General features: G+C 42.1%; 1 protein-coding gene and 1 long non-coding RNA gene across 2 annotated transcripts in view; one reads left to right on the top strand and one right to left on the bottom strand.

The window, feature by feature from the left end:
* Positions 1-5252, bottom strand: part of LOC142301658 (uncharacterized) — a 35928-nt gene extending 30676 nt beyond the window's left edge. The window contains exon 1 of the long non-coding RNA XR_012752862.1: positions 5213-5252. This is a non-coding gene — a long non-coding RNA (uncharacterized LOC142301658). The remainder of the gene's footprint in view (positions 1-5212) is intronic.
* Positions 1-25021, top strand: part of RORA (RAR related orphan receptor A) — a 492964-nt gene that overhangs the window by 57492 nt on the left and 410451 nt on the right. The window lies entirely within an intron of this gene.

Here is a 25021-nt window from a genome sequence, read left to right as displayed (position 1 = left end):
TGGGGTATTTCCCCAGGTCCTGCTCCCATAAAAAGGGTGTGCCAGCATCGTCCGCATGCGGAGACACCATTTTTATGGTTGCCATATTTATCGGAAATATGGCTTGCGAGATATGAACCATTTTTTACTGGAGTCGTTCTGTCTGGATACTTCCATAGCCTTGCTAATTAGATAGCAGCCCCTACTACAGGGTCACGGCAGGGAGTCATCCTGTGTCCATTGTTCCCACATCACCTAATCTCCATATCACAGGAGATGGCCATGGGATGTGACACCTTCACAGATGCTGGACATCTGAGAACAAGAAGGGAGGGGGCACTGCCATGGAGTGATGAGAGCGACTATGACTGGAAGTCATAATTCATCTTCATATCCCAGGGTTTGCCTCACAGATGTGCTGTAGAATGAGCAGTCATACAAAGTGCTTTCAGCTGCCACTCACAGTATAGTGAACAATGACTATCACCGCTTCACACATACCCCCATAACTTAAAGCTGAGCGCTCCTGAGGGAAAATAAGGTCATTTTCTCCCTGTAAGGCGTCTGGGCAGTAAGGCAGCCTGGAAGCATATACCTGCTGGTTTTTCCTGGTGAAATCTTCCTTTATAAAGGTTGGCTGGCTCATTTCATTGGCTTAGCCAGCCTTCTTCTATGTCTCTATATCAGCTGTATGAATAACAGCGGAGAAGATAGTTGTTGTATTTTTGGCACTGAAAGGAAAAAGACCCTTAGGTGGTGGGTGTTTTTCCTTACAATAACCAAAATACACCCGCCACTTTTTCCACCCTTATTCATACAGCTCAGCTACCATCCAGGAGGGTGTGGAATCGGCAGTCGGTGTGGCAGCATACAGAACCTATGTTGCACCACAACTATATGGCGTTTGCTCTACATAACAATTGAAGGTCAACCCCTACTTGGATGAGAATGGAATTAACGGTTATTGCGGGATCTCATCCAAAAGAAACAAGGAATGATATTGGCGTGTCTCTGCAGTGCCTGATCAGCACAACTACTGAAGGTGAGTGGTGCTCACCTGATCCGGGATCTTGTCTCCTATTGATTCACACAAGGAGCGCTTTTCTGTTTGTTTCTTCTATATTAGCTGTGACTTAGAAGAGGTCTTGGTTAGTAGGTGAAGTGAGCCAGACAACCAGTCTCCTTCAAGCACTTCACCATGTATAGGTCAACAAGAGGTCTACCCTCACCTACTGTATCCTTACCTATCCCTTGTAGACTGTGAGCCCTCACGGGCAGGGACCTCTCTCCTCCTGTACCTGTTTGTGTGTTGTATTGTTTATGATTATTGTACTTGTCCCTATTATACATACCCCTTTCACATGTAAAGCGCCATGGAATTGATGGCGCTATAATAATAAATAATAATAATAATAATAACAAGGAGGGATGGGTGGCGGGTGAGTTCCGGGTCTACCTAGGAACAAACCTGAAAGTGTAGTTGACCACCAATAAAACACCACATTGGGACAGTTATCTAATGTGAGTTTAATCAATTTGCATGGCTGGACAACCCCTTCTAATAGTTGATGCTAAAGTCCAATTTTATATGACTTTAGACAAAATCCGTCACCCCTGAACTACGGAACTGTCTGTGAAGAACACATAAAAGAAGTAATACACACATACTGAGCTTCTGCAATGGTAAATTCAGGATTCTGAAAGCTTTTGTTTATTATAAACACTTATTCCAAAATTGGCTCATAAAGTTTTCCAGTAGTTACCCTCCACCAAGACTTGATTTATGTAACATGTTATTTATTGAATTATAGAAATAAACTCCCCTTTTATTCCCTCACAGATTGTGACAAGCTATAAAAAAATGCTGGAAAGCCGCACTGCAATATAGCCTAATAGCCACCTTCCACTCTGCAGCCTGGATATGATTATGCACCACCAACCGAATGGAAAGCACTGCCAGTAGTTTCTGTTATGTATGTCCCAAACATATCTGGGCTGCTGCTTAAAAAACAGTGCAAACAAAAGATTGTTCATTAGGGTACTTGGAGGACTCTATAATGGATCTACAATGGGATATTGATGAGTCTCTAAATCCAAGTTGACTTAAAATATCAATTTCAGCAGGAGTTTCCAACCTGTGGCTCAAGGGCCCATGATGTATGGCTCGTAGCCGTTTGCCATCTTTTGTGCCTTAATACCATATCTAGCAAATAACTATGAAGAGCAGGTCTTCAGATGGTGACTTTTGTGAGTTGCTATGCATAGAAGGGCAGATCTGGATAAAGTAAGGCAGGATTTATGTGTAAAAACTTTGGCTTTTATTATATCGGTAATGGGGGCTCTGGGTGTCACTACTGTGAGAGTTGGGAGCTATATATGGCTCGCAACCCTCTCTCAGAGCTGGATGTGGCTTTCAAGGTTTGAAAGGTTGGGGACCTCTGCATTACAGCATCGAGCTTCAGCTATGTTTTATATTAGCAGTTAAAGGGAACCTGTCACCATGGACATGTAGTCCAATCTGCAGGCAGCATATTATAGAGCAAGGGGAGCTGAGCAGACTGATATATCGTTTTGGGGTTTAAGACTCATCATAACCCGTATTCTCATCATTTGAACCTCTGTAGGGATGAGCAAACTGGAACAGTGAAGTTCTTGGTTCGTACCAGATATCGAGTATCTGGGGCTTGAACACAAACACAGACTTTTTTAAGAAAAAAATCTATGTCCGAGTTCTGGTGCTGTTTGTATTCTAATCACTCGATCAAGCATTGGGGTGCTTGGGTACGGTCGGTGCTCGACCCAGTGAGAGCCACTTGCAGTCTCTGAATGGCTCTCATTAAGGCTAATGCAACATTTTCAATGCTCTATTTATGGCTGGCTGTATGTGGGTGGAGAGACGAACTGCCCAATCATTGACTTCTATTATACTCATTACTTGGGTTGAGCCCATTAGTTCTTTACTTATATGGGGTTTGGGTTCTGGGATCAAGTTCAGGTCAAGTCCGGGTCCCGAAGCAAATTTTAACTAAATTACGACCCAGTGAAGCCAAACTTCTATCGGTCTGCTCATCTCTAGGCCTCTGCTCTTTCTGGGATTTTCAGTCCAGTGGGCAGTCCTATCAGTGATTGACAGCTTTCTTTGCATAATTGCGGATACAGAGATCTGTCAGTCACTGATAGGACGGCCTACTGGACTGAATATTCCAGAAAAAGAAGAGGTTCAAATGATGGAAAAAAAGGTTATACTGAATCTCTAACCACAAAACTATATATCAATCTGCTCAGCTCCCCCTGCTCTATAAATTCATGCCAAAAGACAGAACTACATTTTATGGTGACAGCTATCCTTTAAATATAGATAAATCTGATATTAAAAAAAATTCCCAACACACCGAGAAAGACCTATATTCTAAAGAAGCGGTGCCGTAGTCGGTAGCTAAATTAGGATCCAACGGGATATGTTACCATTGCTAACATTTTTGCTCCATCAATTACTTTAAGATTTGTGGATCCACAGACCCTGGTACTTGCTTCTTTACGCAGGATTATACACATCCCTGGTTGTACAGCAAATATCTTCATGCGCTGATGGAACATGTGCCCATAGAGATCATTATCCCAGTGACTATGTACGCGCCATGCATCATACATACTTGGGAGTTCCACAGATGATATATGTATAAGTGCTTTTTATTAGCCTGAAGTTCATTATATCCTTCCTTAGCACGCCTCCCGTGCTAATCTGACGGGCGGGGGGATATTTCTTATCTTCACACTGCAAAATTACACAGCCTGTCTCTGCTGGCTGCTAAGAAGATTAGGAGGGAAAGCTGGATTTAAACCGGCATTATGGCCTTGAGAAAAGCACTCACCAGTGTAACATCACGTCTGCTATTCACATCTCTCGATGCTTCATTTACACGACTGGGAATGATAATGTTTGTTACTGCTACCTCGAAATAGTTATTTAGGTGCCCCTTCCATGACAGTGGTGCTTCAGTAATCATATACGTACCATCCTCTTCATATCAAACTTCATTTACGTTACTCTGGACCTGATGGCCCTTGAGGCCTCCTCCAAATCTATGATTCTATATTAGTATAACATTTGTTAGCACATTAAGACATTATTAGCTGACTATTTAAGTATTTGTGAATAATGAAACATTCCTATGTGGTTTTCGAGCCTAGTTTCGTTCAGATTCACTTGATTTTGTCAGATTATGCATGGATTTGCTAAGCAATATGGCACCATCTGAGGTCGGCTAGGTTCACAGATTGCATGTAGTTGTGTGGTACAATGGCATGCTATGCTAACTACATATTAGGCTCATGTAGAGACGCAAAATGATTGAATAGTGCCTTAGGCAAGATAATAGTTCATTATCCTCTACTCTGATCGCAAGCCTATATGATAATCTCAAAATATCACCAATGCTATTGGAAAAGCCATTTCTTAAATGGCCATCATCCTTACAACAAATGTTGCATAAATCAAGAAACAAGTATAAGAAACTTTATCAGAAAAATCTGCTTTCTTTCTCTGCTGATGAGCTGATCCCCCTCTCCCCTGCCTCTATAACTCATCATTCCTGTCACCAGATTTGGCAAATATAAGCTGCGGCCACCACTACTGAGCTCTTATATACAGCATTCCAGATTGCTGTATATAAGTGCTCAGACCGCGCTGTATAACATAAAAAACACTTTTTTTAATACTTCCCTAGGGGGCCTGTACAGGACCTCAATGCCAGCTAGTGTGCATGACATAGGACACGTCATGCACACAGATCTCAGAGAATGAGGGCAGCGATCGCTGCAGAGAGGAGGTGCCAGACCGGAGAGGAATGACACCCATTAGACTGGACCGCCCCTTAGATGAGTATTATAAAAGTGGTTTTTATGTTATACAGAGTGGCCGGGGCTCTTATATATAGTATTGTGGAATGCTGTATATAAGGTCCCTTTGGTAGTGGCCGCAGTTTATAGTCGCCAAATCTGGTGACAGCTTCCCTTTAAGCCTAAAATCCATCTTGGTCAAAACATACAGACCACCAGCTCACTGAGGGATAAGATCACAGCTGCCTGGAAATCTATAGAAGGAGCTGGGTGTAATGGGAGGGCACAGTAAAGTGAGATAAAAGGTACAGAGTAACACTGTTAGATTATGCTGCTGCTTTCTATTAAATCTTATACCTAACGCCAGTGATGGAATTACAGTTACAATACTTACTACTGTTGTAAAATTTCCTTCATTTTGCTGCTGCTTCTACACGTGCATTAGAGAGAAATGAGAGCAGATATTGGTGACAATATAGCAGCTAAACCCCACCCACTAGCTCAGAGACAATAGAAATAGTGTTATTCCTAACATACACAAACATCACACCTTATTCTGAAAAGTCACCCGAAGCACCAGTTGCACTTTAACATCTTATCACTTTCCCACAGATTTTATATATATATATATATATATATATATATATATATATATATATATATACAGTTAGGTCCAGAAATATTTGGACAGTGACACAAGTTTTGTTATTTTAGCTGTTTACAAAAACATGTTCAGAAATACAATTATATATATAATATGGGCTGAAAGTGCACACTCCCAGCTGCAATATGAGAGTTTTCACATCCAAATCGGAGAAAGGGTTTAGGAATCATAGCTCTGTAATGCATAGCCTCCTCTTTTTCAAGGGACCAAAAGTAATTGGACAAGGGACTCTAAGGGCTGCAATTAACCCTGAAGGCGTCTCCCTCGTTAACCTGTAATCAATGAAGTAGTTAAAAGGTCTGGGGTTGATTACAGGTGTGTGGTTTTGCATTTGGAAGCTGTTGCTGTGACCAGACAACATGCGGTCTAAGGAACTCTCAATTGAGGGGAAGCAGAACATCCTGAGGCTGAAAAAAAAGAAAAAATCGATCAGAGAGATAGCAGACATGCTTGGAGTAGCAAAATCAACAGTCGGGTACATTCTGAGAAAAAAGGAATTGACTGGTGAGCTTGGGAACTCAAAAAGGCCTGAGCGTCCACGGATGACAACAGTGGTGGATGATCGCCGCATACTTTCTTTAGTGAAGAAGAACCCGTTCACAACTTCAACTGAAGTCCAGAACACTCTCAGTGAAGTAGGTGTATCTGTCTCTAAGTCAACAGTAAAGAGAAGACTCCATGAAAGTAAATACAAAGGGTTCACATCTAGATGCAAACCATTCATCAATTCCAAAAATAGACAGGCCAGAGTTAAATTTGCTGAAAAACACCTCATGAAGCCAGCTCAGTTCTGGAAAAGTATTCTATGGACAGATGAGACAAAGATCAACCTGTACCAGAATGATGGGAAGAAAAAAGCTTGGAGAAGAAAGGGAACGGCACATGATCCAAGGCACACCACATCCTCTGTAAAACATGGTGGAGGCAACGTGATGGCATGGGCATGCATGGCTTTCAATGGCACTGGGTCACTTGTGTTTATTGATGACATAACAGCAGACAAGAGTAGCTGGATGAATTCTGAAGTGTACCGGGATATACTTTCAGCCCAGATTCAGCCAAATGCCGCAAAGTTGATCGGACGGCGCTTCATAGTACAGATGGACAATGACCCCAAGCATACAGCCAAAGCTACCCAGGAGTTCATGAGTGCAAAAAAGTGGAACATTCTGCAATGGCCAAGTCAATCACCAGATCTTAACCCAATTGAGCATGCATTTCACTTGCTCAAATCCAGACTTAAGACGGAAAGACCCACAAACAAGCAAGACCTGAAGGCTGCGGCTGTAAAGACCTGGCAAAGCATTAAGAAGGAGGAAACCCAGCGTTTGGTGATGTCCATGGGTTCCAGACTTAAGGCAGTGATTGCCTCCAAAGGATTCGCAACAAAATATTGAAAATAAAAATATTTTGTTTGGGTTTGGTTTATTTGTCCAATTACTTTTGACCTCCTAAAATGTGGAGTGTTTGTAAAGAAATGTGTACAATTCCTACAATTTCTATCAGATATTTTTGTTCAAACCTTCAAATTAAACGTTACAATCTGCACTTGAATTCTGTTGTAGAGGTTTCATTTCAAATCCAATGTGGTGGCATGCAAAGCCCAACTCGCGAAAATTGTGTCACTGTCCAAATATTTCTGGACCTAACTGTATATATATATATATATATATATATATATATATATATATATATACACACTGTATATATATTTTCCTGTATCGGATACAATTGTTTCCACTGCCCAGTTCAGTGTTAGTATTAATATAAAAATTGAAAACTCCTTGAAAGCTTAATGGCTACCTATGACCAGTATGTAGCTGCCGATTTTATTTATCGATGACCTTTACAGTTGTCATAACCACTTCATTTTTTTGCCTGGTGTAAGCGCTGCTGTTCTCTTGATAGTGTCAGTATTAATTTTTTGTTCTTGCTCTTCTACATTCCTGAGATATGGACCCCATTTCCCTGTATATAAATTAATTTTTTGCCAACTGGAATTGATTCTTGGGAAAACTTCCATAGAGAAGAGTTGATGACCATGGCCACCTGGCTAGCAAGGCTGGTTTTACATCAAGGGAAGAGGAGGCCTAAGGAATAGTGTAGTCCAGGAACAAAAGAAAAACAATGCCAGGTTCAGAACAGCAACATTTAAAGATATAAAATTACATATTTATGGCAAGTGACAGGTCAGTTTTAAGAAAAAATAATGCCACTAAAGACTTTTGTAAATAAGATTATTTAAAAATTACACAAAAAACTTTAGCAAAAGTCGGATCTGAACTTCCAGGTTGTGGGAATCCAGCATTCTGCGCGCTACCCACAGCCCCCTACAGACGGCCACTTTTGCAGTCAGACTGTGAGATTTCACAGGTTATTGGAAGATCTCGCTGTTTTGACTAATCAAGCACTGTTTGCACTTTAAAACAACAGCTCTGGATCGTTAAGGTATTTGATGCAGTAACTGATCCATAACTGTTGGTTTAATGTGCAAAAAGTGCTTGTTTAGTCAAAACAGCGAGACCCCCCCAATTTGTTATAAATTGTAAGCTTGTGAGCAGGACCCTCACTCCTCCTGTAACTATTAAACTATGTAGAACTTTGTAAGGTCTTTATTGTATGTATATGTCCATGACAAATTGTAAAGTGTTTTAGAATATTTTGGCGCTATAGAAATAAAATGATGATTATGATATTAATAGTTATCTTCTGATAATCTGTAAAGTCTCCAGTCTGACTGCAAAAGTGGCCAAGCACACAGAATACTGCATGCCCACTCCCACAACCCTTAAATTCAGATCAGTCTTTTGCTAGAAAGTCAGGGCCTTTAGAGGCAGTTAAAGAGAAGAAACCACCAGGATTTTGCGATATGAACTAATGGCAGTGTCATACTGGCACTAAGATGCTGAATCCAGGCATACATGTTGTAGAAAAGTCTGATGCTTGGTTGATGAAATATCTTTAATCAAAGTTGCAGAAATGCATTGCACTTTGATTGACGGGTTCAATAGGGCGGGACTTTGTGTGTCGGGTCCCTAGCATTTATTTCCTCCTCCTCTGGCTTGCCCCCTTTTTTTTTATTTGAATATCGTACCTCACAGCCATTGCTGTTGTTGGCGGTGTGTGCACATTGCCAAACTAATTCTTCTTCAATAACATGATACCTCAGTCCGCACATGCGCGTACTGCGATCTTCAGTGCCATTTTATTGAAGACACTCCGATGAGGACTATGACAGGCATTGGTGTGTGCGTAGATTTTTTATTTTTTTTTACATCTGCTCATGCGCAAACTCATTTTAAAATGTATTTTAGTGGTCATTTGTGGTCATAAAAAATTAGAAAGATAGACATATATTTCCTTTACTTTCCCACTGTTATTACCTGATCGGCAACAATAAAAGATCATACAACTAGCAAAAATGAAGTCACATGTATCTTGAAATTAAGATGCAAAAACTAGCTAAGTATTTAAATGAGAAATCTTTTTACAACTCTTTAAACTACATGAATGAACTAACCCAAAATGTTCCTGGTCAGGACCTGGGTTGATAGTTCGGTTGTAATGCTTGGGCAAGGGATTGCCCGGGCGCATGGCTCAACAAAGAGGTTACAACAGGGATGGAAAGGTAGAGGAAGGCCCTGACGATAGGGAGCAGGGGTCAGAGCACCTCCTGACACTAGCATATGTCTGACGCTTGGGCTCCCCTAAAAAGTCTTTCCCCTCGTCGCCATCACGTGCCTAGTCCCTAACTGTCCTTCCACTCACCCTGTATAGTGCCAAGGCCAGTGAGTGCACTAGACTTAACTACTACTTTAAGAAAACACATGGAAAGGAAGACAAACAGACAGGGGGACATAGACAAAAGGATATGCACCAACTATTGCAGCCAAACAACAAGGCTGCAGAGGCTAGAGGTTAGCAACTTAACTGCTGCAGCCAAGAACCAGGGCTGCAGGCAGCATGGCTTCAACAGCTTCCACAAACGTACTTCTTCAATGGTCGCCAGTTCAAAATGCTTTCTATAACCAGCATCAGGTGATGGAACATGTGACTATTTAAAGGGAAGGGGAGTCGTCATAAACCAGATGCACCTGGCAAGGAAAGAATCCTTGACCCTTACTGCACTAAAAAAAAAGCAAAAAAGTTTAATATCCACAGTCTCACAAGCCAATGTGAGACTTATTAGATCCCAAACCTGTCACATGTCTCCTAAGAACCAGAGAACATTGAGACATTGGTCCTGAACTGGATAAACAAAATAAACAACCAAATGCTGGTGATATTACCCGTTTAATACAGTGTAATATTGGTATTATCATTGAAGTCAATTCGTGATTCATAACTGAAGGATTAAAGAAAACTGGTGTGTCCCCCTCCAGTTGTAATGGGCAAGACAAATCACTTTTTCATCATTCATTAAACCAGACCTGAAAAATGAGTATCATATCATTATTATGTGACTGAATGTGGGGCCACTCGCACATCCCACACAACATATGTTTATATGACAGTACATGACAGCTTTATGTAACAAGAAATATAATATTTTTGCAGTAGCTAATTATGATAGCGTTGGAGTTTTCTGGCTCCTCACTGCAGTTAGTGGAAGGCTTTTGGAGCTGGGCTGATGTCAGTATCTGATGTGTATTGAACAACAGTCCCCTGTCCAAGTATTTGTTACCAGATACTGAGTGAGTTCACTGCCAGGATAATAGACTGCGTTTTGTGATGTTCTGGAGTACAATATACAATCTGCAGTGCACAAACTATACATAACCTAGTAGGTTAAAAAATCCTAATTTAAAGTTGTGTCCTTAATCTGTCTGATCAGTGACCTACTCCATTGCATGCTCCAGCTTGACATGCACCTTCTCTTTGTATTATTGGATCTCTTTTTAGAGATGAAAAGATTATCTAAAATGTGATGAAGTGAAGAATAGTTAAAATGCTTAGATGCTTCTACTTAATTACAAAATGAGCACAGAGTTATATTGAAACACAATGGGTTTTAGGTATGTTTCACCAAAGAGTTAAAGTTGTCTAGTCTAACATGACAAGTCTGTAGTCATTCACTCTGTGATTGCAGACTTGTGAATCCTGACATTGCACACACTGCGCACTGTAAGGATTCTCAGCTGTGAGAGTCGGGATTGCAGGTCACCTGGACGAAGAAATGCGATATACATACTACCGGCCAGAATCCGACTAGACTGTTTCTGGTGCACTCAATTCAAGTGTATTGCTCAAGGCAGTCTAATGTACCTATTAAAATGTAACTCATCTTAGGTGAATTTTCAGAATAAGCCACTGTATATGAATGATAACACTGACTCAGAACACTTGCTAGAAGCTGCAGCTTAAGCATTGTCTTTGTGTGTCTTCATTTTTAAACACGAGCATTATGTATCAGACACTGCGGCTGGTAAACTGTTTTTCTCTGAAGGGCCGCAGAGTTTCAGTTAAACATATATGGCTGAAATCATGCAGGCAGTTTTACACATGCTGGCTGTGCAATGGGCAGCATGTATTAGCTGTCAGGTTCCCTTTAAATTGAGTTTCTGGGGTGACATACTCCTTAATATCCTTTTTTTTGGAACTAGCTTACATTTTTGTGGCAAAAAATGTCATTATGTTTTGAAAAGTACACAAGCTCCAAAACTTTGCCTTTTATATTCTTAAAAGGAACCTGTCATGTTGAAAAAAAAACACTTAATCTGCATATATGGGGTTAATCTGCAGGTTAATAGCATTCTAAAACTGTCGTCCAGCTGCTCCACTGAATGCATGGCTACAAGAAGGAAATGATCTTTATTCCTCCCAGCGGCCTCCGACTTTCAGTCATAGAGGCTCAGCCGAAATAGGTTTTGTCACTGCTCAGTATCCAGTAAGTAGCGGCTGTAACCTCATCACGATACTGACTGACAGCCGGCTCTAGACTGCATCAATGATAAGTTTTTAGAATGTTGTTAAACTGCAGATTAACCCCTTATCTGCAGGTTAACAATTTTTCTTAACATGACAGGTTCCCTTTAAGCACCTTTGAATTACAGTAGTGGACATACTGTCTAATATTGGCAGCCGCATTTCTACCTTCACTGCCAGCATAATGAATACACACAGGTAGACTGGATATTGACAGTCATACAATTTGACATGTATACACTTTTCCCCTTATATATGGTTCCCAGTGTAATGCTGGCGCTGTAAGCTTTCATAGAAGTAGAAAGCTAAACCGTCTAAGCAATTTGTTTGTCAGTGTTTCTACTTACACACCAAAGGATTATATAGTACAATCCGGTTGCGGCAGAGAATTGTTTTGATATATTTGCCCACTGTATCAGAGCCCTGGATACAATTGTCAGAATTCTTAGGTGTTCTGGGGAGTGTTATGTGGATCAGCTTAACTGAAAAGTTCAGGCACAATATGAAAAGAAAACAGAGGACAACCACTTGCCAGCAAAACTAAAGCTACAAATCCGCCTTGTTAAGGCACATAAGGACATTTTCTTAGAAATCATTAGAAGGATGTATACAGGATTTCTACCACAACAGCAAGAAGTGGTCAATTTAGGTCACAACGGCATCCTAGAATATCCCTAGAAAAAGTGCAGGGTCTAAACAAGAGAAAGGTCTACTTCTGTTGAGCTTCAAGGGATTATCCTGTAAATAGCTTCTACGGGTTACTTAGTCCAGAGACGTAACTGGATGTACATAGCTGCTATGTTATAAAGCTCTTCTTCCACAGTGGCTCCAAACAGGTGTTGAAGAGCACAATACACACTAGCACGCCCGATGCTGCATGTCTTTTTAGATATTGGACTTGTTTTTGTTCCTTTTGTGTTCTCCCATGTCCTCTTCCAAGCGAGGTCCTCCCTTCTCTAGCTTGAATTGTTGAACTGTGTAAAGGTCCCGTTACACGCAACGACATCGTTAGCGATGTCGTTGCGTTTGACACAACGAACGGCTGTTAACGATCAAAAATACTCACCTTATCGTTGATCGTTGACACGTCGTTCATTTTCATAAAATTGTTTATTGTAGAGGACGCAAGTTGTTCGTCGTTCCCGAGGCAGCACACATCGCTACGTGTGACACCTTGGGAACGACGAACTACAGCTTACCTGCGGCCGCCGGCAATGCAGAAGGAAGGAGGTGGGCGGGATGTTTATGTCCTGCTCATCTCCGCCCCTCCGCTTCTATTGGGCGGCCGCTTAGTGACGCTGCTGTGACGCCGCACGAACCGCCTCCTTAGAAAGGAGGCTGTTCGCCAGCAACAGCGACATCGCTAAGCAGGAAAGTCTGTGTGATGGGTCCTAACGATTTTGTGCGCCACAGGCAGCGATTTGCCCGTGACGCACAAACGACGGGGGCGGGTGCTTTCACCAGCGATATCGCTGCGTGTAAAGCCCCCTTAAGTCTGTAATGTCTGATATAGTTTGTACAGGTAAAATATATCTTTGTACTGTGTTAGAGAGTAGAGATCAACCATATCAACCACTGAGGACTCTCAGTTCTTTTAAACAATAGTTTGTACATGAACCCTCTGAATTGTAAAGTGCTGGGGAATATATTGTACTATACAACAATTATAGTAAGGCTTCTGTGTAATAATATACTGCATTTTCAACCAATAGCAGCCAATATTATATGATTCACTGCGATATTGTCATACTTACCAGTGTGTATTTGTGTGTTGTTTGCATGTTATTGTTAATAATGTATGACGTGATGTGTTGATGGGACAATTTGTTCCAATGTCTCCTTCACATGGTTTATATTTCACAAGCTTGATGCTTATCACTTGCTAGTTAATAGAAATACATAGCAAGGAAAAATAATGGCCGTGATTGCCTCTATGGTTGTTCTTTCCAAGATTTATTATACCTATAGTGAAAGTGCGCTCACACTAAATTTAGCATATGATGTGAGAGGCTGTTATAGAGGAGCAGCCGGCTCAGTACATAGTGACTGTAACAGCGCTCCGGCACTGACAGTCTACTTTGTACTGATGCAATGTAGAATCGGCTGTTAGGCAGTGCTGGAGATGTGGCTAAAGCGGAAATCCCCATGATGTCTGCTATTGCTTTAGCTGAAATTCTTGGATTCTCCAGTATGAGGTTGTGCACAGCATCGACCATCTCCGGAACAACCACTCTCGGTCAGGACGTTCCTCATCATTGGTGCTGAAGTGGCCCGTTTTAAATTTGGCAACCCAGTTCTTAACTGTGTAATATGAAGGGCATTGATCCCCCAATGTCTGCGACATCTCACCATGAATATCCATTGCAGACATTCCTTGCAGAAACAAAAATGTTATCATGCCTCTGCTCTCAGTTGCTGTGAATATCACATTAGACTCCGCCATTGTTTTCCCGCGTGCATAGAACACTGTTGCCAAAAGCAACAAACACTAAATTTTGAAAACATATATATAAAAAACATAAAGGTTTCATGTGATGTAACATTCGTAACCATAGAAACAAAAAAAGATCACAAAGCCAAAGATTTATCAGCAGCCCCTCTTAGTACAAAGCTCTTATACTTTCTTCCATGGATCCCTGGGAAAATGCCTTTAACTGCTTGGATCTGAGCAAAATTCAGCAAATGTTGAGGATAGCTTTTGTAGTGGTGACTTGAGAAAGTCGGTAGTCGAAGAAACGTGTCGTTTCTTTAAAGAAAGGGACGATCAGGTCTGGAGATTTGCTATAACCTTTATTGTACTTTCTGGTTATTGCTTTATTCTGTTGATATTTATCTTCCATGAGACCAAAGCAATGTGCGTTGTGAGGTTTGTGTCATCGTAGGTGACTCATTGAGAAAATGGAGCTAGTGATTAACTGTTTTCTACTTATTTAGGAACGTCAGCTAACCTTGAGCGGAGGTAACATACCAGGGCTGTTTAGCACGACTTACTAAGCCTCTACCCACAATTACTAGCATTCTTCCTTGGCTGCTGGAGCCGGCTGTGCTTCTAACCTGCAGCCTTTTGGATCAGCGAGCTGGCGTTACATAACAGTAGTTACTGTCTTTCATGTGGCGCTCATGGAGAAGGCAAGGCAGGGCAGACTGCGAGGAGGAGAGGAGCTGTTTAAAGGCATATCACCCAGTAAAAGTGGCTGCGTCAGACAACTGTCAGTAGAAGTGTAGCAGACATCTTTCCGCGCCTAGACAATGTGACATCTTATGTTGCAGGGTCGAAAGTTTTGCAATGCTACTTTAACCTTAGTTTTTTTTATTCATTTAACTTATTTCTATTTTTTGTTTTTATGATGTCTTATTGTATGTTAAAGGGAATCTGCAACCAGGATTTTGCTTCTCCTTCTAATAACAGCTTGAAATAGGGACAGAGATCAAGATTCTAGTATTGTGTCACTTACTGGGCTGCTTAGTGTAGTTTTGGTAAAATTACTGTTTTATCAGCAGGATAATATCATTAAAGGACCTACTGCAATGTAGTCCTCCATATCCATGAGCTCATTTTAACCCTGCCCACCCATCAAACCAAAAGAAGCCTCTTCCAGTGTGGATAATAGTCCTAAGAGGTAATAACTGTGTGAGTTAAGGGGGCTTTACACGCAACGACATCGCTAACGAGATATAGTTGGGGTCACGGAATTCGTGACGCACATCCGGCCTCGTTAGTGGCCTCATGTGTGAAACACAGGAACGACCGTTAACGATCAAAAATACTCACCTAATCGTTGAACGTTGACACGTCGTTCTAATCCCAAATATCGTTGCTGTTGCAGGACGCAGGTTGTTTGTCGTTCCTGCAGTAGCACACATCACTACGTGTGACACCCCAGGAACGAGTAACAACATCGTACCTGCGGCCGCCGGCAATGAGGAAGGAAGGAGGTGGGCGGGATATTCCGGCCACTCATCTCCGCCCCTCCGCTTCTATTGGCGGCCACTTAGTGACACCGCTGTGACGCCGAACGAACCTCCCCCTTAAAGGAGAGATTGTTCGCCGGCCACAGCGACGTCTGTGAAGAGGTAATTGTGTGTGACGCTGCCGTAGCGATATTGTTTGCTACGGCAGCGTTCACTCCGTGACGTGCCACCGACGTGGGTGGGTGCTATCGCTCGCGACATTGCTAGCAATGTCGCAGCGTGAAAAGCCTGCTTTACACTCACCAAAGTTGTAACAATGGAAAAAACTAGACTTGAAAAATAAAATAGAATATAAAGTTCCTCAATTACTGCCACATTGCCAGCTGGTGTAGATTTTGCCGATCCTGAGTCCCTAGAAACTGGAGGATGACACGGCAATCGAAAGCCACTCCATAATGAAGTGTTAACAATCACGGTAAGCTCCATACACTCCTGGATGGTGAATCAGATACGCAGGTGTACGGGTCGGCTCCCCTTCCAACCGACTCCTTGAGGCTATGTGGGGAGCAGACAATTTCAATGATAACCCCTCCAGCTCCAAGGATCCCAGCAAACGCCTACTACTCGCAGGTGACTCACAGGTAGGCCTCACAACGGGCGGCCGCTAGTATAGAATATGCGGTACAAACTTGCTGGTGGAAACCGCTCTGCTAGCAGCACGCCAGGTATCCCAGCAGGCCCCCAGTACTCAGAAGTGGCACCCAGATAGGTGGACAAGTGGCTGCTGATGAAAGATGTGTGTTGCATCCAGGTGGGTTCTGGTCACGCTACTGACACTGGTCAGGTAACCTCCACACACTCAGGAATGTACAGGCAGGTGAAGTGCTCCTCACCGGACCGTCCCAGAAACGCGCAGTGCCAATAAAGATTCTACTTATTTTTACCACACCAGAGCTGTCTCCTTTTGTGTAGCTCCGAACCATACAACCCTTTATGCTTTTTGAACTTGGTCACCTATCATTGATTGGCAACATTTTGTCTATGCACAGTGTACATAAAAAGCTGTCAATCAGTGGTGTGGGCAGGGTATACAGAGTTCAGCATTCAGGGAACTGGTAGATCGGCAACAGTTTTTATCAAAACTGCAGTAAGAAGCCCAGTAAGTTATATATTGCTGGAATCAGGGTCTCTACATCATGCTGCTCCGAGATGGTGTATCAAAAACCTGGTGACAGATTCACTTTAAAGGAAACTTGACATGTATGGATATATTTGTGCAGGATGATTGTGCTAAGTGCTAATCAGGATGCCATTAAAATCAAGATTTTCTCCACTCAGTTGTGATGAATCAGCTCCTAAAGATTCAGAGAAAGTAGTAAATAATGAAATTAATATTTAGTGTCCACTAAAGGGCATATTGACTGTGAAGAACAATAATCAGTGATACTTGATGGTATAAATAACATGGTAGTAATAATATAATCACAGCATGAAAATATTTTTATAATACACAGGCTTCTATTCCCCAAGACGCATTTATTGTTTTTTGTATGTCTTATTAATTGATGTAAGATAAATAATGCTAAAACTTTCATGACTAAAGCTCAGAATTGTAAGAATGTCTAAGGCGGGCTTTGCACACTACGACATCGCAGGTGCAATGTCGGTGGGGTCAAATTGAAAGTGACGCACATCCGGCTTCGCATGCGACATCGTAGTGTGTAAAGGCTCGATGATACGATTAACGAGCGCAAAAGCGTTGTAATCGTATCATCGGTGCAGTGTCGGCGTAATCCATAATTACGCTGACGCGACGGTCCGATGTTGTTCCTCGTTCCTGCGGCAGCACACATCGCTGTGTGTGAAGCCGCAGGAGCGAGGAACATCTCCTACCGGCGTCACCGCAGCTTCCGTAGGATATGCGGAAGGGAGAAGGTGGGCGGGATGTTTACATCCCACTCATCTCCGCCCCTACGCTCCGATTGGCCACCTGGCGTGTGACGTCGCTATGACGCCGCACGACCCGCCCCCTTAACAAGGAGGCGGGTCGCCGGCCAGAGCGACGGTCGCAGGACAGGTGAGTCCATGTGAAGCTGCCGTAGCGATAATGTTCGCTACGGCAGCTATCACAAGGAAATCGCTGCTGCGACGGGGGCGGGTACTATCGCGCTCGGCATCGCAGCATCGGCCTGCGATGTCGCAGCGTGCAAAGTACCCCTTAGACAAGACCAAAGCAGATTCGATGCTTTCAAAAGAACACTGAAAAAAATACAAAAAAATAGAGTAAAGGAGTTGCCCATAGCAAATAACAAGGCGGGTTCTTTCACTTCACTTTTGTTTTGCTCTAGTTTTCTCTATTGCTGTCGCTAAAACATTTTCACGCATTTTGGGTCATGCTTTGGATAATGCGAGGTTAGGATAGTCGAAGTTGGCACACCAAACTTGTGACTCCGACTTTCACGCAACTCCGATTTTTCCATACGCCAAGTCAGACTCTTTAAAAAATGGATTTTACATAATAATTAGTAAGAATAGTGATCTACGGTAAATTAAAATAAAAAATAGTAAAACATTTACAGTAGTAGGGGTTATGTCCATTATTCTATTTATATGTTTAACTAGCTGTAGTACCCGGCATTGCCCAGGATAGTAACTGTCTCGCTGTCTCTCTTCCACTCTCTCTCTCTGTCTCCCTCTCTGTGTGTGTGTCTGTCTCTCTGTCTTTCTCTCTCTGTCTGTCTGTCTCCCTCTGTGTGTGTGTGTCTCCCTCTCTGTGTGTGTGTCTCTCTGTCTGTCTCTTTGTCTATCTGTCTGTCTCTCTGTCTGTCTCTCTCTGTCTGTCTCTATCCATCTCTCCACCAAAATCATATTAACTGACACATAGGCTTCTAATTCTACAAATGTCCTTCATTTCCTATACCAACCAATCAGAGCTCCTATTAATGACCTGTAGCTCCCAGCTCCATTGACTTTAATGTAAGTAGTTTTTTTAGCGAATAACTGTAAAGCGCGGGGTTAAATTTTCCCCTCAAAACATAGTCTATGATGATCCTTAAGTTAAGGGAGGAGCTGTGCAAAATTTCGTGATTGTAAATGCGACGGTGCAGATTCCTTTAGCGGACACACACACACACACACACACACACACACACACATACATACATGCATACATACACTCAGCTTTGTATAATAGATGTATCTAATTTACTATGATATGAAATTTGCAATAAGCTATACATTTAAGAAATTAAGGTGTTTTTTTCCTCTTGGACACACAATTTAAGGCTGCAGTCAATCAGCAGCTGTGATTGGCTGCAGCAATCGCATGACATTGCTTATGTAAAGAAAACCAGCAGGTGACACATGGCTGCGAGTGGAGGAGTGGTACCAGTTTGCGAAGTAAATATATATGTATATATATATATATATATATATTTATTTTGTCTATGCAGAACCCGGTGGCCATTCCTAAGGCTAGTTTCACACTTGCGTTGAACGGTATCCATTGCATTGCGTTGTGTGACGGATGCAACGGATGTGTTGCATATAGTGGCACAACGGATGCAACGGATGCTACAAAACAACGGAATCCGTTTTGCTTTTTTTTTTTTTTTACAGTTTTACCGGCGGCAGACTATTATGAACGATCAGCTGATCGCTCCCAGTAGCCGGCCGCCGGGTGATCAGCTGATCGCTCCCTGCAGCCGGCCACCGGGTGATCAGCTGATCGCTCCCTGCAGCCGGCTGCCGGGTGATCAGCTGATCGCTCCCTGCAGCCGACCGCCGGGTGATCAGCTGAGCGCTGTCACTTGCCGGCGCCCGGGCATGCCAGCGGGTGGGCACTCAGCTGAGCGCTGTCACTTGCCAGCGGCCGGGCATGCCGGCGGCCGGTCGCTCAGCTGAGTGCTGTCACTTGCCGATGGCCGGGTGCTGAGCTGAACGTTCGGCCACCACGAGCCAAAATAAAGTTTGTGATTTAAAAAAAAAAAAGAGCATGCGTAGTGAAATCCAGAGGATTCCGCTGCTCAAAACAACGTTACATGCTGCGTTCCTCCCGCTGGGCAGAAGCAACGGAGCGTCGCCCAGCGGAAGCAACGCAGGTCCTTTTGGTACAATCCATCAACCATACAAGTCTATGGGAAACAGCGGAATCCGTTAACGGATTCCGCTGTTTTCCAAAAGGGCGGATTGTAACGGAAGGAAAACAACGCAAGTGTGAAAGTACCCTAATCGGTTGTCTGGTAATGGACAGTATTTTTAATTATAGAATATTAATAATAGTTCAAAATGTTTTAAAAGTTGGAGTTGATTATTTGACTCTACCCAACACATCTCATTCCTAAATTATAGTATTTTGGAGCTGCAAAAGGAAATTCCTGTATGCAATCAATTTGGTTCCAAAATACATGGATTCTCCACTTGACTTGAGTGTCTTTCCCATATTAGTTCAACACAAGGACTTGAGTATAAAGTTGGACTTCTCATGGTAGTTCACATAGGTTGTTGATTTCATGATATCAATGCTAAGAAGCTAAAGAGATGACCAAGGAACTTATGTTATGGGAATGACTTGGTGAAAAACACTTTATACAAATATTTAATCAGTGTTTTTGTCGCTCTATCTTATTGTCTTACTATGGAGTCTGCCTCTTCATCTGTTACACTAGAACACACAATGGATTCCAAATGTCCTTCCATTTGACTTAAGCCGAGTTAGAAACTAAAACATTGAAATTCGAAAAGGTCAAAACTCCGTCTTGAGTGGATGATACACACATATTTCACCGCTGTCAACATTCAAACAACTTTTCTTTGTTCAGTCTGTAAATGTGAATTTATTTTTTTCCATTGTTCTTGGTTCTTCATTTATCAATCCAGGAAAGGTCTCCATTAAAAGCGCTCGGACTTTGGCCCTAAAATCAGAAACACTTTGATATTTCTGTTGTCATTTGAAATGAGTTTGCTGTCTTTAACTCTTAATTAATAGCTCTTGGCTTTGTGTTCTCATACGCAGGCAGTTGGTCCCTGCGGTTTGCGGAGAGGTAGTTTATCTCTGTCAGGGAGGTACCAGGATTGGACGAAATGCCCTTCAAACATCCTGGTAGGGTAAAAAATGTCTGGCAGGATATTGCTACTCATGCTTTCTCTTTTTGATTTGTTGCACTCGTGGATTAACTCTATGAGTGATAAACCAAGGAACAGCTCTGTTATGCTGGTTTGTGAGGAAACGTAGTAGATACATCACTGTCATTAGAATTCTTTGGGTGACTGGCCTTTAACCCAATAAACAAGCCACAGTCATTAGGTTAGTGCATGGTACTGACCCATTAAATGTGTCATTAAGACCCCGCACAATCCAAGTCTAGCTTTACACATGGCTTCCTCAAAATATCTGCTCGCTCAGAGAGCCAGCAGATTAAAAATAGATTGAGCGCCAGTTTGGTACAAACCCCCTCGAGGGATGCAGGAGCACAGACCTCGCAGACGCTGCCTGATGCCAATTAACCCCTCAACAGCTCCAGTGGATTAACTTACTTGCAAAATCACCTTGTCCTCACATGTTCATTACATCGAATGATATAGCATAGATTTCTAATTTTGTAGAATGGACTGGGTCACAGGTGCCAGTTGGACAGTCAGAAAATGTGGCTTGTCGTTGCTGCTGTGTAGTTAAAATTTTAGCTCCAAGAACATTTTAACATGGCAGCACACAGATGTTTGTCCTTTGCGAATTTCAATTACTATATTATTGGCACGGGACTGCCATGCAACTGGATGCAATGTTTTTTTTGGAAAGCAACTCTTTCCCAATCGAATGTGTGGCTCCAAAAATGTCTGTCCATGTGTAGTCCCATGACTACTGCATTTTGGCTTTTGATATAGTGCACAATGTGGCAACCTGTACATATTTCAGCTGCTTTGTCCTGAGTTTTCCTCTAGAAGTGTGGCATCTAAAGGAAATCAATGTCTGCACAAGATGTGACGAAGAATTCTGCAAATTGTTCTTTTTTGGTGGAGTCTGGGCATGGCTCCAATAAGGTGGTGTGCTGCATGGCTCCATTGTCATGTAGTGTCACTGTAGAAAAGGTGTGCATGACCTCTTAGGGACTATAGACGTCCTTTACACTCACTAAACCTGCACTTATAGTTTGGATTTTGATTCAGTGTATGTGTACCACCTTTTGTATCCCATGTATCACATAGTCTAGTGCTTCACTTCATTGTAGTTTTTCCATTTAGTTGTGCAAAGTCATATAGATGACAGTGTCACTGCGCAAATGTTAGTAGGGATGGAATTATCCTTCAGTAGTGTGCTGTAAGGGCATTTACATACTCTTGAAGTTGCACTTATATATTTTTTTAATATGTATGAAACCTAATATGTCAGCTCATTGTAAAAAGGCTCAGTTTTCTAGAATGTTTTCGCACTTTTGTCTTTTAAAGGATAGGACCCCAGCAAAATCATAAAGAAGACCAATTTAAATATTAAAGAGGTTGGACACTATTTTTACATTGATAGGTCATAGGATAGGTTATCAATGTCTGATCGGCTGGGGTACGACAACCCAAACCCCCGCCGATTAGCTGTTCTTGGTGGCGATGGTGGCAGCAGACAGCTGGAAATGCTTAGTTCCGAAGCTGCCCCGTCAACTAGTAGCATCTGTGACTGCACATCCGCCTCCCATTAAGATCAATAGGAGGCGAATGTACAATACCCAGCCACGGCCTCTATCAGATGACAGGGCAGCTTCGGAACTGAGTACTTCCAGCTGCCTGTTGCTGTCACTGAAAACAGCTGATCGGTGGGATGTCAGATGTTGCACCCTGGTCAATCAGACATTGATGACCTATACTCAGGATAGGCCATCAATATAAAAGTAGTGGCCAACCTCTTTAAATTAATGAATGGCAAGTTACATAGCATGGAAATTAGCATAGTTATCTGATGTGTTAGATATGTGCTCTACAGATGCAGTTTTAACTTGTTTTGTATAAGGACAATCAAATGAAAGGTAGACTGTTAGTGAAGCACCAGGCTAACATACATAAGCATTGATCTTTCCCCCACCTGGACAATATAAGTACTGTGATAAATTGGATACTGTATCTTGTCCTACTATATCATGCACTATTGCAGGGCTGCGGAGCCTGAGTCGGAGCTCGTTTTTGGTGGAGATGGAGTTGTTAGAAAAATACTGTATTGACTCATGATCCCATGTGTATAGAAGACAAATAACTATTTTAATACAGGTAATATGTAATTGTTAATTATTATTCATTTATCAAGGAGTCAAAGCTTAAGTTTGAGTCAGAGTTAGAATTTTTAAAACCTGGTGGTCTCCTGAGGAAGAAGTGTGACCACTTTGAAATGCGTTGAGAAATAAACCGCCTTTCTTCTGGGCAAAGTGTATTGGTCACTGTTACTTCCCAGCAGCGCAGTCATCACCATGCTGTTTTTCTGGTTCTCCTGCAGAGTTAGAATTTTGACTTAGCAATTGGATAGCACATCTCTGATGGCTGCTGTATGTGGGAGAAAGTCTTCTCTAGAAGGAAAGCATTCTGATGGATTTGAAGGACCCCATGGGCATCTTTACAATGTATCCTCACAAAGATATAGCATTATTATACATGGATCTAGTTTAGACTTAATTATTTTTAGAGGGACTAATCCCGAGAATTCAATTTCTTAAGATCCTCCCTTCCAATATGTTATATTTATTTTAAATCTGGAGTGTTTGGTCTCTGTGATCTTTGATAAAGATGGGCTACTGAAAATATTAGATTTGTGGGGGTCTATGAGGAGATTTTGAAAAAGGTTCCTACTAAGGTTCTGAAGGTCCACATTTCCGCTTTACATGTGATCTATGATAACTAAGAAATTCTTTGTTATTCCCTGGAAAGGAAGTAAACCCCAGTGGCAAATAACAACCTCTTTTCGCAGTTGGGCGCCATTATCATAAGCCTTTGGTCCTCTTTGTGTCTGTATATTGGTCCTCCCTGACTACTTGGCATTTGGAAAGAATTAAACGCTTTGTACAAAATTGATTTTTTATTTTTTGGCTACGGTTAATTATAGCATCAGTCAATTTCTATACTTTATTTTTTGTCTAGAGCATCTGATTTTATTTTGGATATTTCCTCCGTATCTGTAATTCTGCTGTGTGTGCACATTTCACGTACAAAATATTATGAATAAAAGAAGCCTGTGGTGGAAACTCATGCGATCAGCAGGTACTTGTAACATCACAAGAAACTCCCCACATTTGCAGCAATTCCATTACCATCTGGACCGCTTGCTGGATTATAGATAAATGCAGCACATGCTGCAAGTGATAAATCTGCAGGCCACGTTCACAATAACAGTGTAATGTGCTGCCTACTGAGCGCTACACATACCATGCAGCCAGTGAAGAGAGATGTGAAAAGAACTTGCACTAAAAATTCTATTGGGGATTAAGCCGTTACAGTTCATTTGTGAGATCTAGACAAATGCAGAAAGCTGGTTATTGTATAACAGGTGAAAAGAAACTTTCCCTATACAGACAAGTAAATACAGCAGCCAAGATATATCACAGTAATAGTACAGCATATTTCCGAAGAATACTTTCACAAGAAACTGATAATAGTACAAGACTGTGCATTATACCAGTAATCATTTTTCTAAATTATTCTATTAGTGATACTCCTGATACACCACAGCATGGACTACCCAAAGTATGTGCTGCCGGTTCCACTAAACGTTACAACATTGTGATGTCTGCCCAGGACCACAGACTCAGGATGGCTGTCCCGGACAGACTAAAGGCTAACCGCCCACTCAACAGGATCCCAAGGGCCCCGTAATCTGGAATTACTAAAGGACCCAAGAGGCCACTGCCTATGGAAGGCTGCAATCCGGAGAAGAGTAGTCGCCAGGCAGGGTCAAAACCAGGAGATACAAAAGAGGCAAAATCAACAGGCAAGAGAGTATTCAGGAAAACAGGCTAAGGTCAAAACTGGAGATAGCAGCAAAGTAAAAAAAATGGCAGGCAGGAGAGTGGTCAGAGAACAGGCAGAGGTCAAAACATGGGAATCAATAGTACAAAGCAGGATGTGAACCAGGCAGCAGAAAACTACAAGACTAAATTTGGCGGCGATCAGCAAACTGGAAGAGGAATAAGAAGGGTGTGGTACCTCCACATTGGATCTGGCTGAAAGTTGATGACTTCTGCTGAAAGGCAGATGCCACCACAGTCAGCCTAGTGAAACCCAACTTAATGAATGAACAAAGCCTGGGCCCACTGGAGCCACTTACTCCTCCCCCATCACCAGCACCGCCCACGCCGGGAACACGGTGGTGTCTGGTGGCCGAAGCAGAAGTCGCACATTGGAGACGTGACAAGCAGTGAAGATTTTAGCCTAGTAACAGTAGAAGGATGCTGCAAAGTTTAGTACAGCCAGCAGCACAGACTAAGAGAGGTCCATGCTGCGAGTAATAAAAATATAATAATTGTTATAAGAGAGTGTGGGTGCGCTATAAGAACATAAACTTCTAAAGTTAAAAAAAACCAAAACTACTAAATACAATTTACTGGAAATGTGCTTTTCTCTTAAGTTGTTAAAAATGAAAGGTGATGTCCACTACTTTAGTATTACTGACTAATCATTAGGATATATCATCAATTTCAGATGAGTGAGGGTCCGACATTCAACACCCCTATG

The sequence above is a fragment of the Anomaloglossus baeobatrachus genome, chromosome 4 (assembly GCF_048569485.1).
Source record: "Anomaloglossus baeobatrachus isolate aAnoBae1 chromosome 4, aAnoBae1.hap1, whole genome shotgun sequence".
Classification (NCBI taxonomy): domain Eukaryota; kingdom Metazoa; phylum Chordata; class Amphibia; order Anura; family Aromobatidae; genus Anomaloglossus; species Anomaloglossus baeobatrachus.
The sequence above is the reverse complement of the archived record's forward strand: the minus strand, read 5'-3'. Positions and strand labels throughout refer to the sequence as shown.